At 36.3% G+C, this 17702-nt stretch overlaps 2 long non-coding RNA genes across 2 annotated transcripts in view; both read right to left on the reverse strand.

Annotated features, from left to right (window-relative positions):
• LOC141575979 (uncharacterized) overlaps window positions 1-17702 on the reverse strand; it is a 173752-nt gene that overhangs the window by 145258 nt on the left and 10792 nt on the right. The gene's annotated exons all lie outside the window — the stretch shown is intronic.
• Window positions 6269-17195, reverse strand: LOC141575982 (uncharacterized). Its single transcript, XR_012504116.1, has 2 exons — window positions 17088-17195; window positions 6269-11542 (listed from the first exon to the last, which is right to left on the reverse strand). It is a non-coding gene; the product is annotated as an uncharacterized LOC141575982 (long non-coding RNA).

Raw genomic sequence — 17702 nt, forward strand, 5'->3', positions numbered from 1 at the left:
TTGAAAGACAGCCTGGAATTTTCATATCAGTACACTAAGGTCCCCCCCCAACCCCGCCCAAATCAGTTGTGAAAGGAAAGAGTCCGATGTACACAACTAGATTGTTACTCATTCTTGTGGTTTAAAGAATACTTAACTCAGATACTCATACCTAATTTGATCCTTAATTCAGTGCCAAATTCTGAGTAAAGCAATGCTATTAGCTGTGGATGAAAGTGACTTGAATTTTCAGTAGTCCCCTCCTGTGACTGCACAAGCAGCTGGTGCTGCTTGGCCAAGCTATTCTTTTGTAAATCCTTTGCATCTCTAGGCCCAGTGAATGAGAGCTGAGAAGTAAAAGGGAACCGCTGTTTAATTTCCTTGTTCCTCTCATGTTCTCCTTCTTCCCACAGCTTCAGTGTGTTCATGCCATGGTTCACTCTTATTTTATATTCACCTCTGCAAATAACTCACCTTCAATGCAACTTACTCCTGGTGTTATTTTTCCAATGTCTCTTTTGTTCCATATCACACATTCCCCAGTCTTCTAGGTCAGAGGTACACACATTTAAGTTAAAGCTTACTTTTGTCTTTTCATATAAACTTTGGTTTATACTGTGCGAACTTCACAAGGTTGGGTTCTTGTCATTCAAAAAACACATTAAATGTTATTTCCTCAGACAGGTCTTAGAATTCTGACTATTTAAATGAAAGCAGTCACCAGTCTCTGTACTGTAATTATCTGCGTAATACTTAATCCTACGTAACATGTTTGCTCATTTATTTATTTATTGTTTATTATTTATCTCCTCCCAGCAAATAGTAAGCTTCATGAGGGCAGGGACCATGTCTATCTTAAATATTACCTGAGAATGGCTTGGGATTTCGTAAGTACTCAATAAAGTTCTAAAGACTGAATGAATGAATGAATGAGTGAACATGTGTACAAACCCTCCTACATGACAGCAGTCACTTAACTATCAGAACAGTCTTCAATGAATATAGCATGTAAAGCTAAATGACCTTAAGCCTGCATTCAATCTTGCTCTACAATTAAGGATTCAGTTAAGGCCAAGTGGAGAATAGATATGATTTATCACTATTATTGACTTATGCAAAACTTCATTGTAACATAGAATACAGTACACATATCTTGAACAGCATGTAAAATCTCAGTTCCAAAATTAAAATTCAATACAACAACAGTATCATGTGACTTGAACAAGCTATTAGGTTAAAATATATTATGGCATTCCCACTAAGTCATCAACACCCTAAGGAGTTCCTCTGTTAAATGACAGCTCATTCTAGCAAAAATTACATTAGGAGGCAATGATTAAGTGAGGCAGAATCATGGGTCTTACTTCAGAAACATAGAAAGTGATTAAGTATGCACTTAAACTATGAATGTAGGTTTTTAAGATTAAAGCCATCCTTGGCATCTATGGAATATTAACACTATGCCTGAAGAGTTTCATGACAAAACCTAAAACTGTTTTTTATTTGGTGTCAATATATTCTATCTATTGAAGCTCATTGGAATTCCTGTAAATGCAGCTGTTTAGAGTAATCCAAATAATAAGCAATATAGTGACTGCCAGTTACTTAGTGTCACACTGCATTCAACAAAAGCCATTACATCCTGTGTGACAGGAAAATGGGTGGAGGACCTTGTATATCAAACTTCCAGAAATCCTTGTTTACAAGGTTGATTTTTTTTGTGTTGGCTGTCCAGACCTTTTTCAGGAGGTCATGGCTTTTTGCTAGGGAAATTATCTTTATAAAACACATTGATAGTTCTTTCCTTTTATATGTAACAAAATATCTAAAACACACACACACACACACACACACACACACACACACACACGCATACCAGCGTGAAAGACTCTTATTCAATTAGAGGTTCTGAACTAGAGCAAAAATTGATACTGTGATTTTTTTTATATTTTATAGTGGCTTATAATGCTTTACAGACAGTAAGTTTTCCGTAAGTATTTATTAAAACATTGAATCAAGAAATTAAAGCACAAGCTTCCCATATCCTCTCTGCTGTTTAAGTTCTAAAGACATCTTTCAGGTTCTTGAATAATAACTTTTTAACAGAAGTGGCAGGTCCTACTGATAAGCAGGTTTCAAGGTTATGTAAATATATGTGTGTGTGTGTGTGTGTGTGTATATGTGTGTATATATATATGTATATGTGTGAATATATACATATATAATATGTATAAATTTAAACAAAGAAGCCCTTCTACCCCCAGCTGCTCTCTGACCCTCTGACCTGTTTTGTGTTTCTCCCTGGTAATTCAGCTTTTTGAAATGAAAGCACTAATTTGTCTTCTCCTTGCCCTTCAGCGTTTTCACGACTGAAACAAAAGCAAAAGGAGTCCTACTCCTGAAAGTGAACATCTCATAGCCCCTTTTGTTCAGCTTCTTAGAAAACATACTCATTGTTCCTTACCTGGGCGCTCACAGCAGGTTGTGGGACATTTTGGTAGCACTCATTTCTGTATACCTCCTTGATTTGTCTGCTAACCAACCAGACCTCCCCTTAAAGTGCCCCCACCCTTATTTTGTATGTCCCTGTCCCTCTCCCTACTCCAGCACTTAAAAGAGGGCCTCAGAGTATGTGTTGATAAATGCACCAATAAAAATGTGAATTTAAAGACAAGAGGGTTTCAGGTGATATCCTGTGATCCTCCCCTACATAAATAATGACAGATAAGATAATTTTTTGGTACAGTGAGCCATCAGTAGCAAAATCTCAAGGGCAGCTTATTAAGTGGCAGAACAATCTAACATCCTTATTTGTAAGCTTCACATTTTCTTTTTAACCATTCTCTTCCTGTATTTCCTTCTTCAACTTTAACACTATATTTTTGACATAAGAGAAGAACTATGGAAGGACATTCTGTAGTAATAGCAATCATAGCACTGGTGATTTTCTCCATATTTTGAAAGCATTTAATTCCTGGAAGAATTGGATCTCACTGGATCAATGGTGTCATCCAGTAGAAGGCAGCAGTTAATTCTCATGCGTTGGCTACAATTTTCTGTTGGACCTCCTAGGGAGTTGAATTTAAGCAACCTTCAAAATATGGGAAAATAAGATTCATTAATAATGTTCAATAATATTTAACTATCTTCATATTAGTCCATGTTTATATGATACCAAACAGATGTATTTTTAAGGGAAATTCCAGTATCTACTGGCAAGAAGTTTTCTTTCCTAAAATGAGAACCAGAGCTGCATGCAAATGTAACACAGGATGCCTATTTCAAATATATTTTGTCACCATATTGAGAAGTGTATATGGTCTGAACCTCCAGCGTTAATCAAGGTTGAATATTAAATTTGGTTTCAAAGGATTTTCACTGTATAGGAGCATGATATGTCAGAATTTTGGACAAGGGCCCTTCCAGTCTCGTGAATTTTAGTCTGACTGGAATCTGCATGCCAGCACTTTGAGCACAACCAAAGTCCCTGGGCTCCTCTGAGGAGCTGCTATTAGCCTCAGGGTTTCAGCCAACGTGAAGATCAAAAGTCCTGATCTAACCGAAGTTAGCTGAGAGGGCTGCAGCCTGCCAGAGCACATCAATATCAAGCTCTGTACAAGAACCCCCAGGACTCTCCTCCAAGACTATGGCCCAACTTTGATTCATCCTCATAAATTAACTAGGGGCATGGGCAGCCTAAAATCAGAGGGACTTACTTGTTGGACAACATGCATCACCCCCCAATCACCATCGCCAATATGTAGTCTAGGAGTTGAGTGCAGGGGCAGAGGGCGGCCTTGCCTGCTCAAGTCATGTGGTCCCAGGGATAATACATCACCCTTGCCTTTTGGGAAGGAAGGCTCACCTACAGAAGTACAGAGTCAAAGCAGTGAGAGCTCAATTCACCTGGCAAGTTAGGCAGCCAGACTAAGAAACTGAAGCACTGTAGATGGGGCTGGTTATCTTCCAATTTGCTCCTCCGTCTCCCAGATACATTCTCAGCCCTTTTCCACTCAGCTCTGTGTTCAGGGAGACTGACGCCTATGGATGGCATCACCCAGATCCCCCTGACCTCTGAGGGTCAGGCCAATAGGAGACTTTGGCAGGATACTGGAGGGTAGAAGGGAGAAGCAGATGTTTCCTGGTGCCTCCCTGGCTCCTTCTCACTCTAGGCTCTATCTCTATCTCCATCCCACCCCACTGGCACTTCCTGCTAGAAGGACAGGTTCTATGGGACACCTACTGCTTTCCAAGACTCCAGCTCTCACCAGTAATGCCATCTCCTTTGTTTATACCTGGAGGCCTAAGGGTGGGGATAGTTTGTGATCAGACATGCCTTGCTGGTTTCCTGGACCCTAACTACACATCTTGGCAAACAGCTCCTTCACTGAATTTATTCCATCTCTCAGCTGGTTATAATTTCTATTATCTGCTAAGTGATAGCTGACATATAAAAATGCACACATATGTACATACATACATACATACATGTATGTGACCAGAGAGACCTCATTCCTAGTGACAGATCTTTGATTTCTACAGAAAAGGACCAAAGATGGCAGAAACCTTCCCTTGAATGAGATGAGAAAGGAAAGAAAGGGCTAGAATAAAAGATAGAGGCAATTTCTTCTTTGCCTTAGTACAATTTTTTTTCAGTTCTAGATGTTTGATGTATGTTTAAATAATAAATAAATTCCACTTCAAATAAAGTTAGACATGTTTTCTCATCAAAGGAATTCTAATCCTCAAACCCTTCATTTAGATTTTTAACATCTAAATTAAAAACCTCTTAATTTAGCAAATTAAGATCAAAGGGAAAATTTCAATAATTTTCTTCCAAATCAAAAGTTAGTAGCCTGTCCCAATAAAAGATTATTTAAAAGCTGTGCATCAGTTTAGATAGAACATATGTTCTGGTGCCTCGACCACTTGTGTTACCCAAAAGATAGAATAATGTGTATTGTCCACATGCAGGCATCAATTTGTGACAGCATCATAAAATTAACAGAAACAACCTGGGAAAGTATTTAAGAAATGTTAGTATTTTTTTTAAAAATCACCAAGTTCTTTGTTGGAACTCTTATCTTCATTTTTAAAAAATATTTTTATTGAAGTAGTCAGTTTACAATGTTGTGTCAATTTCTGGTGTACAGCACAGTACTTCAGTCATATAGGAACATACATGTATTATATATATTCATTTTTGTATCCTTTTTAACCATAAGTTACAAGATATTGAATATAGTTCCCTGTGCTATATAGCATAAACTTGCTGTTCATCTATTTTATATATAGTAGTTGGTATCTGCTGTCAAAACTCTTACTTATTGCTATTAGAAACCATATAATGTCAAGGTTTTGGTTAGGAAATAGTAACTGAATATATTCTAATGTTTGCTTTATTTTATAAAAGGTTTTGAGGTAAATAATCAGTTCCCACGTTACCACTGAGAGCCGAAAAACATCATCACTGCTGCTATTGTCATTTCTTGAGGTTTTCAAATGCCACTTTTCATTCCAAAAGCTTATAATCTGATGTGCACAATGAACAGGAAACAGATGTGTCCTAGAGATTTATTCTAAATTTTATGTGTATTTACTGCAAACAGACAAAAATTAAAATACCAACTTAACATTAAGTAAATTTTCTAAAATACTCTCTCAAAAATGTTCTCAGATTGTGAGTACACAGAATTAAAAAAACAAAAAAACAAAACCACCAGAGTTAAGTTTCAGCCTTAGCAAGTCCACTTATCGTGTGGCTCCAAATTTCTGAAAATTAAGTAAATTAGAGATACCTAGCCAGCCTTTCTAATGAGAAGACTGTGAAATTCAGATATAAGAATAAATGGGGGGAAAAGTATGGAACAATTCTCAGTAATTATAAAATCATACAAATAATACTTAAGATTTTTTTCTGTGAATATTTATGAAGTGTCATAACGCCCCTTAAATTTGAAAAGAAACTAAATCTTTGCAAACAATGATGAAAGACTTTATCACTTCAAAGCCTATGAAGCTGAAATGTAAAGGCAATAAAGGAGAAAAAGGATAAAATATTGAGACAAACTACTTATATAACTAAGTGGGTGAGCATTCTTAACCTCACCTTGTGTTTCTGCAGAGACCAGTGTCGTATTGAGGATGACAGGCTGGGATGTGTGTGTCTGTGTGTGTGCAGGGGGGAGGTTCTTGCACACTTGCGCACAGCTATATGTGTGTTTTAAGTGTTAGGACACAACCATTCTTACTTAATTTACTGTTAGTTTTTGATTGAAGAACAGTCAGGTCTTTTTTTTTTTTTTTTTCTTTTTTTTTTTTTGATTGTAAGAAAAATCTTGCTCTTCTCCTAGATAGAGTCACTTCAAGTTTATTTCATTTTTTCAACTTTAAATTCCATGTAATTGATCAATAAATAAGGGTCAAAATAATTCTTATCATAAGCAAGTGGAGTTCATTACAGGCCACTAGAAGTTGATTACTTGTTGGAATTTTACTTCCAGCATTTCTTCCTGTTTTCAATGTTAGGACATCTCCCTTCCTTAAGATAGTTATAATCACAGATCCAATGACAAGGCTGAGAGCAAATGGAGAGCGTTTCCCTGCAACGCCCACTTTGCCCAAGGTCTCATTTTGATTTCTAGAGCACTTTTCCACTGAATATTCTCTATGCTTTTTGTTTTCTTGTCTACTTCATGCAAGAACCTTAAAATTTTGTCCTCAACAGAGGTATTCTGGGTGAACTTTATATTGTCCAACACTTTGTTCTAATTAGTAGATACTACTGAATCAGTACCTCAACCACATAGTAAACCAATCACTATCATTTAAATAAACAGTATTTATTTTGAAGAAGTCTGGTGATTTGTTTTTTCTGTTTTGAAATATTGCCAGTGTAGTAATTCACATTGTTCTCTGGCATTCTTACATGCATCAACTTGAGAACTGAAAAAGAACATAGTATTTTTCACTTGTCCTGCACCTATATGTATAGCAGTCAAATTGCTATTGAATATTTGGGACTACATTAACAATCGAGATTTTCTGCTGTAAAATCTCTACACATTACCAAAAACTGTAACAGGCAGCAATTATGAATCACTGATTATTCCTGATATGCCACTGTAGACAATTAGCCTTATTAGTTTTATGAAAAGGTAAAGAAGAATTCATTCTTCATTAATTTTACAACTGTGCATGTAGACTAGGCTTCTTGGTATATACCCACCCACCACGGATTTATTAGCAGGGTATTATTTTTTAATAGCTTTACTGAGATAACATAAAATTAACCCTTAAAGTGCACAATTCGAGTGGTTTCTAGTATATTCAGAGTTGTGCAACCATCCCTACCATCTAAATTTAGAACATTTCTATCATCTTAAAAAAAAGAATCCTCTTACAGATTAGCAGTCATTCCTGATTCCCTTCTCCCTCCAGCCCCTGGAAACCACCTTCTTTCTTTATCCAATTGTCTATTCTGGACATTTCATATAAATACAATCACACAATATGTGGCCCTTTGTGTCTGGCTTTTTTCACTTAGCATGTTTTCAAGGTTCACCCATGTTGAAGCATATATTAATACTTTATTCCTTTTTATGGCTGAGCAATATCACAATATATGGATATACTACATTTTATTTATGCATTCATCAACTGATGGACATTTGGGTGCTACCACTGTTTGGTTATTCTGGACAATGCTACTATGAACATTTGTGTGTAAGTTTTTGTGTGGACATGTTTTTAGTTCTCTTGCATATTCCTAAACTGGCTGCACCATTTTGCAATCTATGAGAGTATTAATTTTTCCACATCCTTGCCAACACTTGTTACTGTTACAACCATCCTAGTGGGTGTGAAGTACTATCTCATTGTGGGTTTGATTTGAATTTCCCAATAACAATGATTTTTAGCATCTTTTCATGTGTTTCTTGGTTATGTTTATTTCTTCTTTATAGAAATGTGAATTTATAATCTTTGTCCATTTTTAAATTGGATTGTTTGTTGGGTTTTTTAAATTGTTGAGTTGTAAGAGTTCTTTATGTATTCTGGGTCCTAGATCCTTATAAGATTTATGATTTTCAAACATTTTCTCCCATCAAGTAGGTTGTCTTTTTACATTCTTAATGGTGTCATTTGAAGCACTAAAATTTTACATTTTAATAAAGTCCAATTTATCTATTTTTCTTTTATTATTTGTACTATTGGTGTTGTATCTAAGAAATCACTGCCTATTTCAAGGTCATTAATATTTGCTACTATGTTTCTACTGTGTTATAAAGCTTTAGCTCTTACATTTAGGTTTCTGATCGATTTTGAGTTAATTTTTGTATATGATGTTAGAAAACTTCCTTTACTCCTCCATTACTGTCTTCTGTTTTGTTAAATAGACATTTTTACTGCATACTATAGTAATTCCCTTGTTATTTCTCTTATATATTTTTTAGTTATTTTCTTCATAGTTATAATATCTTAAAACAATCTAAGTGGGATTAATTTCAATAGTATACAAAAACTTTGCTCCAATATAGCCCTATTCCCTCGCCTTCTTCTGTACTATTACTGTTAGATAAATTACATCTTGTTTATTATAAGCTCATCAACACAGCTTTTATAATTATTGTTCTATGTAGTTACATTTAAATATGATAGAAGAAAAGAAACAAAACACATTTCTATTCTCTTTCACAGTTACATAAGTAATTACCTTTACCGGTGTTTTTTATTTCTTTATGTGAATTTGAGATACTGTCTAGTGTCTTTTCATTGTAGAATGAAGGACTCCTTTAGTAGGGCAGGTCTACTAACAATGACATCACAGTATTTCTATATTTGGGAGTGTCTACATTTCTCCATCTTTTCTGAAGGATAGTTTTGCTGGATATGGTTAATATTCTTTTTTCTTTTAGAAATTTGAAAATGTCATCCTATTCTATTCTGGCCTTCATGATCTCTGAAGAAAAGTCAGTAGCCTATCTTATTAAGAATCCCTTGTACATGATGAGTACTTTTCTCTTACCGCTTTCATTAGTCTTTCTTTTTCTCTGGCACTGAACAGTTTGACTATGATTAGTCAAGATGTAGATCTCTTTGGATTTTTTCTAGTTTGACTCATTAAGCTATTTGAATATAAATATTAATATTTTCACCAAATTTAGAAAGTTTTCAGGCATTATTTCTTCAAATGTGCTTCCTGGCCCCTTTTCTTTCTCTTCTCCTTCTGCAACTTCCATCATGTATATATTGGTACACCTGATGGTGTCCCACAGGTCTCTGAGACTGTTTATTTTATTTATCTTATACTTGGGTTGCTATTGTTCTGTTCCTCAGACCGGATAATCTCTTTAAGTTCACTGCTTCTTTCTTCTGCCAGTTCAAACCTACTGTTGGGACTGTAGTGAAATTTTTACTTCAGCTATTAGCCTTTTCAATTTCAAAATTCCTAATTTTTAATAATATCTATCCTTTATTGGTCCTTTGTTTTTAATGAGACATCATTCTCATACTTTAATTCTCTAGACATGGTTTCTTTGATTCTTTGAATATATTTATTATAGTTGATTTAAAGTTTTTTCAAGAAAACCCAACATTTAGGATTCCTAAGAGATGGTTCCTATTGCTTTTTCCTGTGTTTATGTCTTTCTTTGATTGAAACTGAACAATTGAAATACTATGATATGGCAGTCCTGTGAATCAGATTTCTCACTTTCTAGCATTTGCTGTTGTCACTCTCTGCTGTTTCTGCTGCTGCTGCTGCTGTGTGTATGTGTTGAGTGGCTTTCCTGGACTAAGGCTGTAAAGTCTTTGTTTTTTATGGCTACCAAAGTCTCTGCTTGGTTAACTTAATAGTCACTTAATGATTAAACAGAGATTGCTATTTAATAACTTGAAACATTAGGTCTCCCAGCCTTTGCTGAAGGGCTCTCTCTGATGTTAGGGTACATCTTCAATGCTCCACCAGGCAGTTTACAGTTCTGCCGTAGCCTTCACTTCCTGGCTGCACAGATTCAAGGTCAGGCAGAGGTGAGAGATTAGGGTCTTTTCCAGAGCATGCACAGAGCCCTGCACAGGCACGTGTCCTTCTAGATTCTTAGAAACACGTAGAACCTTTTCAAAGTACCCTACAAACATCTTATTCTCTAGTTTTATCTTTTGTGTTTTTGTCAGCCCTGACTGACACTGCTGCCTCAGGCTGCTGTACTATGAAACAATGGCCAAAGATTTTTTTTTTTACACAAATGCCCTTGGAATAGGGCTACTTTCACAGGGCTAGCTCTGAGCCAGGCCATATAAAGACAAATCTTGAAAACAGAGTTTTTCAGGAATCTGACATTCAGGTCAAATAGTAATGATTCTTCTGGGTTAGGGATTTTTTTTTCTTCGTGGAGGTTGGGGGGAGGTCTGAACCCATGCTGTCACATACAGTGGTTGCTAGACTGCTGACTCTCAGTCAGTCTAGTTGTGAAGCCATCTGCTTTCAGGGTACCACAGAGCTGGGAGGAAGGGGGTGGAAATAAATAGGGAGAAGTCAAATGCCACAGGGTTTGCTATATTTTTAAGGTTCCTTTTTTTCTTAATTTTTCTTTTATTTTTGCAACCCTTTGTTTAATTCCAGAGTTCTGAAAAAGTTGATTTTGACAAATTTTGCTAATGTTCTCATGGCCTTTATGGAGGAGTGGAATTTTGGAGATACTCTGTAATTCCAGAAATACTTCTCCCCTTTTGTTTGTTTTAATATTGCACAAATATGCTTATTATTATAGTCCACACAAAATGAGCTTTTCATTAAGACATTTTCTTGGAATAAAAACACTGCTTTTACTCAGAAGAGTTAACTTTGATCACCACAAAGTAGAAAATTCTGATTCACTTTCCCCAACTTCTAGTGATATAAAATACAAAACAATCTCAAAACTAAGTACTGTGAGATATAAGAAAAATCTAAATGTTGTTACTCTAGGTAGACTGAATTTATAACAAAAGATTTAATTTTATTTGTGTTTATGTGTTTTTTGCAGGGTGATCACTGTAAAAATGAGTTAAAAGATCTTGTGAGACAGATATAGAAAACAAACTTATGGTTACTGGGGGGAAAGGGGGTGGGCAGGGATAAATTGGGAGTTTGAGATTTGCAGATACTAACTAATATATATAAAATAGATAAACAACAAGTTTCTACTGTATAGCACAGGGAACTATATTCAATATCTTACAGTAACCTATAATGAAAAAGAATATGAAAATGAGTATATGTATGTATATGTATAACTGAAACATTATGCTGTACAACAGAAATTGACAACTGACAAATTGTAAACTGATTATATACTTCAATAAAAAAAAAGAAAAATAAATCTCATGAGAGATTAACATTATCTTTGTAGCCTTTCTAGGCCCGGTTCTCCCACCTCAGGATCCACCAATTTCTCTCCATCCTTAAACCCTTTATAACTCTTTTTTCATCCAAGCAGTTCAACAACTTTCTGCAGCTCTTGTGAAAAGGAGACTCATTCTTTTGGTCATATATTCTTCCATTTTTCTTTTCTTCTCAGCAGGACTTAAATTTGAAGGGAAAAAAAAAAAAAAGTCAACCCCAGGAAAAAATAAAAGAGAAGAAGAAAACACTGAATTACTTATTTGTATATCGGAGGCTTGAGAGAGAAATTTTGTTTCATAAAGTAGTTTCCTTTCTTATACTCTTCATATTTGTGACTATCAAATTCTTCCCTGCAATATACATATATAATTGCTTAATTATTTCTTTATTAGCCTTACTAATACATTTATATTACAACTACTTGTCCTATTACTTTTTATGGCTCAGCTAAATTAAGCCATAACTCCATAGAGGGTACTTCAAACTCTTCTCCTCTGCCTTTGTAGCGCATTTGGGCCCACATGAAAGAAAAACCAAGGCAGATCCTGGTACCTTTGGCCTTAGTTTTGAGTTTTCTAAGCCTTTGGGTTCAAACTTTGCTCCACATCACTTCTATCTTCACTGCCTATTCACACTTGGCTGTTCATTCTCACTTTACTCTGGCAACTTGAGTGGCTTTTAACTCCCAGTCTCTGGCTCTGTCCTCTTGGCCGCCCACAGTTTCCTTTCCTGGAGAAGGATCAACTAGTCTCTGCTATCTTTCATGAAAAGCACCACTACTCCTCTTTCAGTGCAGGGCCTTTAAAAACAGTTCTTACTCCACAGAACAAAGACTTGGGTGATTATGAGTTCATGACTCCCTTCATTCCAGCAATCTACTTTGGAACCAAGAAGCTTAAAATGGCCAATACTGGCAGTACATCTTTCCTAATGTTTGAATACCTATTATATGGTGTCCAACTGGAGTATCCAAAACTTCTTTTAGGCATCATGATAAGTGGCTTCATTTTCATCTTCTTCAAATTTTAAAAGTACCACCAAAGTTTATTCTTCTAGGTTATTCATGCTGTTTTGTCAGAGACAAATGTCCAACCTTCCACTTTTACCATGGTAGTGCATGTAATCGTATTTATTGATAATAAAGAATAATAAGTTTCCTTAAAGAAGGCATTGCATAAAAATTCAAGAGAGAAAGATTCACAGTGTGCTTCATGGCTTTAATATATTTCATCTCCTCAAATATACTGCAAAGTTAGATCAATCATGCTACTTCAGGAAACAAACAAGAGTAAGGAAATAAAAATAGAGTAAGAACATGTTTGAATATGTCACTCAAAACTTTGAAAATATTCTATGCTTAGAAGAAGTCCAAATTCTTTGACATCCTTCCAAGATCCTTTCAAATCTGGTCACAGCTTCACTTGCCTTTCCTAACTTCCATTCCATTCCATTCCATTCCATTCATCCACTTCATGCTGCCTGTGTCTAGAATGCCCATTACCCTTTTTCTCCATCTTTGAAACCCTCTACCCACTTCCTGCAAGGCTAAATCCCAGTGCCACCATCTCTTGAAACCCTGTCTTTTTCTTCCTGTTGACTTTATCCTCTATTCTAGGGCTCATCAGATGCAATTAGAAACATCACTTTATGCATATATTTAGGTAACTTGTGAATTTTCTTGAGGATAGGGCCAAGCACTTCAACATCTCTGAATCTGCAAGGAACTAGAAGACTTCCTGCTGCACAAAAGTAACTCCATAAATGTTTCAATGAATGAATTACGTGGGGGCAGACATTTGCAGGCAATAAAAATGACTAATTGACTGCCTCAGTATATATTATGGCCCAGTAGAGAGGATGAAAAATAGCCACATAATTTGTAAAACAATCCATTTAAGTGTTATTATTTCAGAGCCAAATAATAGACTCTCCTTCTCTTGATGCATTTATTTTTATTATTTACAAAAGAATACTTCCTCACATATATATCTAGTTACCCAGTCCTGTTACAAGAAATACCTATCTTCTTGGGCTGATTACCAACCAATCATGTATTTGCTATAGTTCTGAGATTTTAGACTCCACCTACTGATTTAACTTTTTAGAAACTGGCTAAAGGAAAATAACTAAATCAACTTGCTCAAGTAATTCTAGAATTGCCTAATAGCTTAGAACATAATTAACTCAAATTTCAAAGGAAGAGATCCAGCAACACAGCTAAAATGTGACCACTCACGAGTGGTGGTTATTCTGAGTCAGAGAGTGCCACAAATTGAATTTTCTTGCCAGGGCACCACCATGGTACTCCCTCCTCCACTGCAGCCTTACTGTCTCACTTGTGTTGAAGTCTGCCAAGAAGTTTTTGAGAAGTTTCCTACAGTGTTAAGAACTGTCCCTCACCAGGATTCTAAAGTCAGATTCTTTTTTCATAAGCTCCAGTTGCCCAAATGTCTTTGGACCAAGTTTCTGGCACAGACTTATTCAGGAAATAGGAACACCTATTTTATATTTTAAGTGAAAAAACATTCACACAAGAACATCACACAATAACAACAACCGAAAAAAATGTTGGTTGGTGGTGAAGTTCAAGCCCCACATCATTGTGAGAACAAATATGACTTAATTTTGGTCACAGAAGAAGCAATCGTGGGCTTTCAAGTTGAAGTAGCAACAACTAATACAGTAATTTCAAGAGACTACATAATATAACAGGCTTAAAAAGAAACGATTTAGAATTGAGGACCCAACTGCTTATTTTCTGTTCCTAGTTACAAGTGCAAGAAATTAATGAACTGCAGATTTTCAGTAGAAAAACAACTGTCCTACACATTTTTGCCTCTGCAGAACATAGTCCTGGAGTCCAATCCACAGCACGAACTTAAAAATTATTGAACTAGATTAAGCTGCCCACATGGGTTAGTCCTGTGAGTTAGCGTCACTATCTTAGAGTGCATGACCCTGAATACATACATAGTAAAATGTAGATATCTGAATCATCCTGAAATCTCTGTAAAAGCAGAAGCAGCTCTAGACAATACCACCTACCCCTTAATCCTCAGAGTCAAGCAGAAAGGATGAAAGCACACTTGAAGGCTACCTTAAAATTTATTTGGAACCTCATATTTAACTTTTCAAAAGACATCATTTGTATTTTTCTTATAAAAATGATATTTTAACATACAACAGTTTTAAAATTATTTGTTATTGAGTAAAACTGACACCACCACCAGGTAGAAATACCTTATTTATCGTATGGTTTGAGAATCCACGATCTTACTGTCAAAGAACCCAGGTATATACCAGAAGCAGAACTCTAGACCCTCTTTTTATTCTCAACCTCTTAGTGAAATGTTTCTTCTCTTGTTAAAAGAAAAAAATTCTTTCACAGCTAGCTAATTTGAAAAGCAAATTCTTGCTAATGCCACAATGGGTTCTGATGTCTTAATGTATACCCATTTTATAGGGATATCTTCAAGATAATTCCTAACCCAAAGTAAATATTCTAAAGGTCAGGACTCTAGGAACAATAATAAAGTGGATGGAAATATTTTTAGCCAAACATTAAAAGGGAAGCCATTCCCTTCCAATGGCCATCAAATTACATCACTTCCTATAGGGTCCACCACACACAGGCCCTGCCCTACGTTTCCATTGTCTATCTAATCCTAATTCTCCTACTACTGGGAAGAAGAATGAATCATTTCTATTAAGTATTTACTTTGATCCAGGCATTGTGCTAAATGCTCTGTAGGCTTGTCTCATTCAATCTTCTCAACAATCCTCAGAGAGAGGCAATATTTTCATCCCCATTTTCCTTCTGAGAAGACTGAAACTTAGAGAAATGAAATAATTCTTCCCAAATCACACAGCTACCACATGGTCCCAGAACTTGAAGCAGTCTAACTCTAGAACCTACCGTGATTTCACTCGCTAGATTAGATTACCTCCAAAGGGAATACTTTGGAACGAAGTATCTGTTTCTCCTTTTGAGATTCTTGGTCAGTAACCTCAATTATGCTTGCCTCATTTCATAGACTCTACTTCCCAGATTCTTAATCAGTTCACCCTCAAACCTCTTAGTGTACTCTTAACTTTCACTCGTATTTCCAAACTCTAAAAGAGTTCTGATCAGATTAGGTCTCAAAGTAGAAAAGGTCTAGAGCCTTCTGCCATCAGGTGACCTCATGTAATTACTAGTTTGTGACCCCAGTTTTTATCTTCTCTAAGCCTCTGTTCACTCAATGGTATGTCAGTGAGGATAAAACTGGTTAAGAAAATAGCTTTCCTGATATTGATTTGTGTTTAGATTTGTTGACGTTCAGAATATGAGCACTTATTCTAAATTAAATTCTCCGACAATAGCTGCTTTCTCAGTCTTTACACCTGCATTGATTTGACATGAAGATCAATAAATATTGCCGTAAGATTCATAACACATATGAAAATTAACTTCAACCACAGCACTGGTAGTGGTGGTTATCACCACTAATTTGTAAATTCCAGAGGAGGTTTTAAAAATATTTAAATTCAAAGTATGTATTAACCCCTACAAAGAAAGGTAAAGTTCCCAGTGACAATAGCCTTGATCGTTTATAAGTATGATTTAATCCTACCTTAAGATATAATTTTATAATTTCTTTAAATTTTTTAAATTCAATATATTGTAATTTTCTATAATTCCATATATGTATATGCATATGTATATACACATACAAAGGCACACACATTCACACATATATATGTGCACACTATTATCTGTTTTTGAAAACAGGAATTTGGAAAAATGTATCTGAGAAAATAGTTATTATGATTTTTAAATATCTAAGCACAAATCAATTAATCAGCATTTATTGATTATTGTGCAAAGCCCTTCGAGTCATACTGAGAAGTGTAAGACATAAGTGAAACTAAAGACAGGGAGATGAGATACACACAGGAAAGGCATTCTGTGGCAAAGCTTTCCCAGAAAGGGGAGCAGCAGGAAGCAGATTGATGATATCAAGTTAATGACGATGCAAGAGAGATGGGAAAGCCAAACTGGGAGCCCATGTAATGTCTAGTGGGATTGAAATGTGACCCAACACAATGCAATTTTTCTAGAGATTTATTTAAGCAATTTTGAAGACAGAACTAAAAAATTAAAATATGAGAGCTAGAAACTAGGGGGAACAGGATTTTTAATATATTTACTAAGTAGTGGATCACTTCAAATTTGTAAATTAGAAGAGGAATTCTTTGGCTGATAGGTCCCATCCGAGGTCAGATGGCCTTCCACCTCTCACCTCTGCCCAGCCTACTTCTGATCTTAGTTAAATTTTTTCAATTTTGTCTTCTTTGAAGACAGCTTTTAGCCCCTGCAATCTTCTATTCGGCAATCTATGTGATCATCTGTGTGGGCTTATCCTTACCTTTCCCTTGGATTCTCTGTACCATATATATCACCTGTCTGGTGTTCTAGGCAGTAAGACCTCCTTTGGGTGGCACTCTTGTCCTGCCTACCCCAGTCCTGAGACAGATAAACAATTAGTTCAATTGAATTGAATGGAGTTGCCTAGAATTCAGTCTTTCCACCACCTTTAAACACACATCCACTCGTCCACTCCTTCCCTTTCTTTGAAATTCTCAAAACCACTAAGACACAGCTGCTTAAAAAAAAAAAAATAGCAAGTACTTGGCGAAGCTAACATGTGGATATGGCTCTTGATTCAAAGGATGCAGAACTCACCAGACAAGGGAAGCACTGCAAAATTCTAAGTGCTTCCTCTCTTCTGGGTCCCCGAGGGACCTGAGCGGAGCATTTTGGCTGGCCAACTCAACTTCCCAATTCTCAGTTCCCTAGAGTAGTGGGAGTGAGGAAGGAGGGAGTAACACGCTTTCTAACTTATAAAAGTCTGCAGCAAGAAGAAATAAAACAGTGTCCCAAGTTCTTTATTAGATTCAATTTCCAGGGTACAAACATCCTAATTCAGATTAAACAAAATAGCCCACACACATTCCATTTGTAAGGAGACTTTCCCTCCCTTCCTCTCCCTCCCGCTTCACTCTTGGCTTTATCTCTTTCTCTCTTTCTTTTTTCTTCCCGTCTTGTTTCTCCTTTCCTCCAGCTTACCATAGTCTTCCCAAAGAAAAGCCTCCCTTTGACCACGAACCACCATAAAGGGAGCAAACCTCCGAAAAGCGAAAGCCAAGCCCTCAGCGGGGCGTGTCGGGGTGGGCGCTCCCACCCCCCTTTTAGGGCGAGAGAACTGGGCAGACAAGTTCAGTGTCCCCAGGAGACGGACGGAGGGTACCAGACCTGCTCGCTCTGACAGACGGACTGCTCCTTACTGCGCAACAGGAC

Source organism: Camelus bactrianus, chromosome 3 (assembly GCF_048773025.1).
Source record: "Camelus bactrianus isolate YW-2024 breed Bactrian camel chromosome 3, ASM4877302v1, whole genome shotgun sequence".
Classification (NCBI taxonomy): domain Eukaryota; kingdom Metazoa; phylum Chordata; class Mammalia; order Artiodactyla; family Camelidae; genus Camelus; species Camelus bactrianus.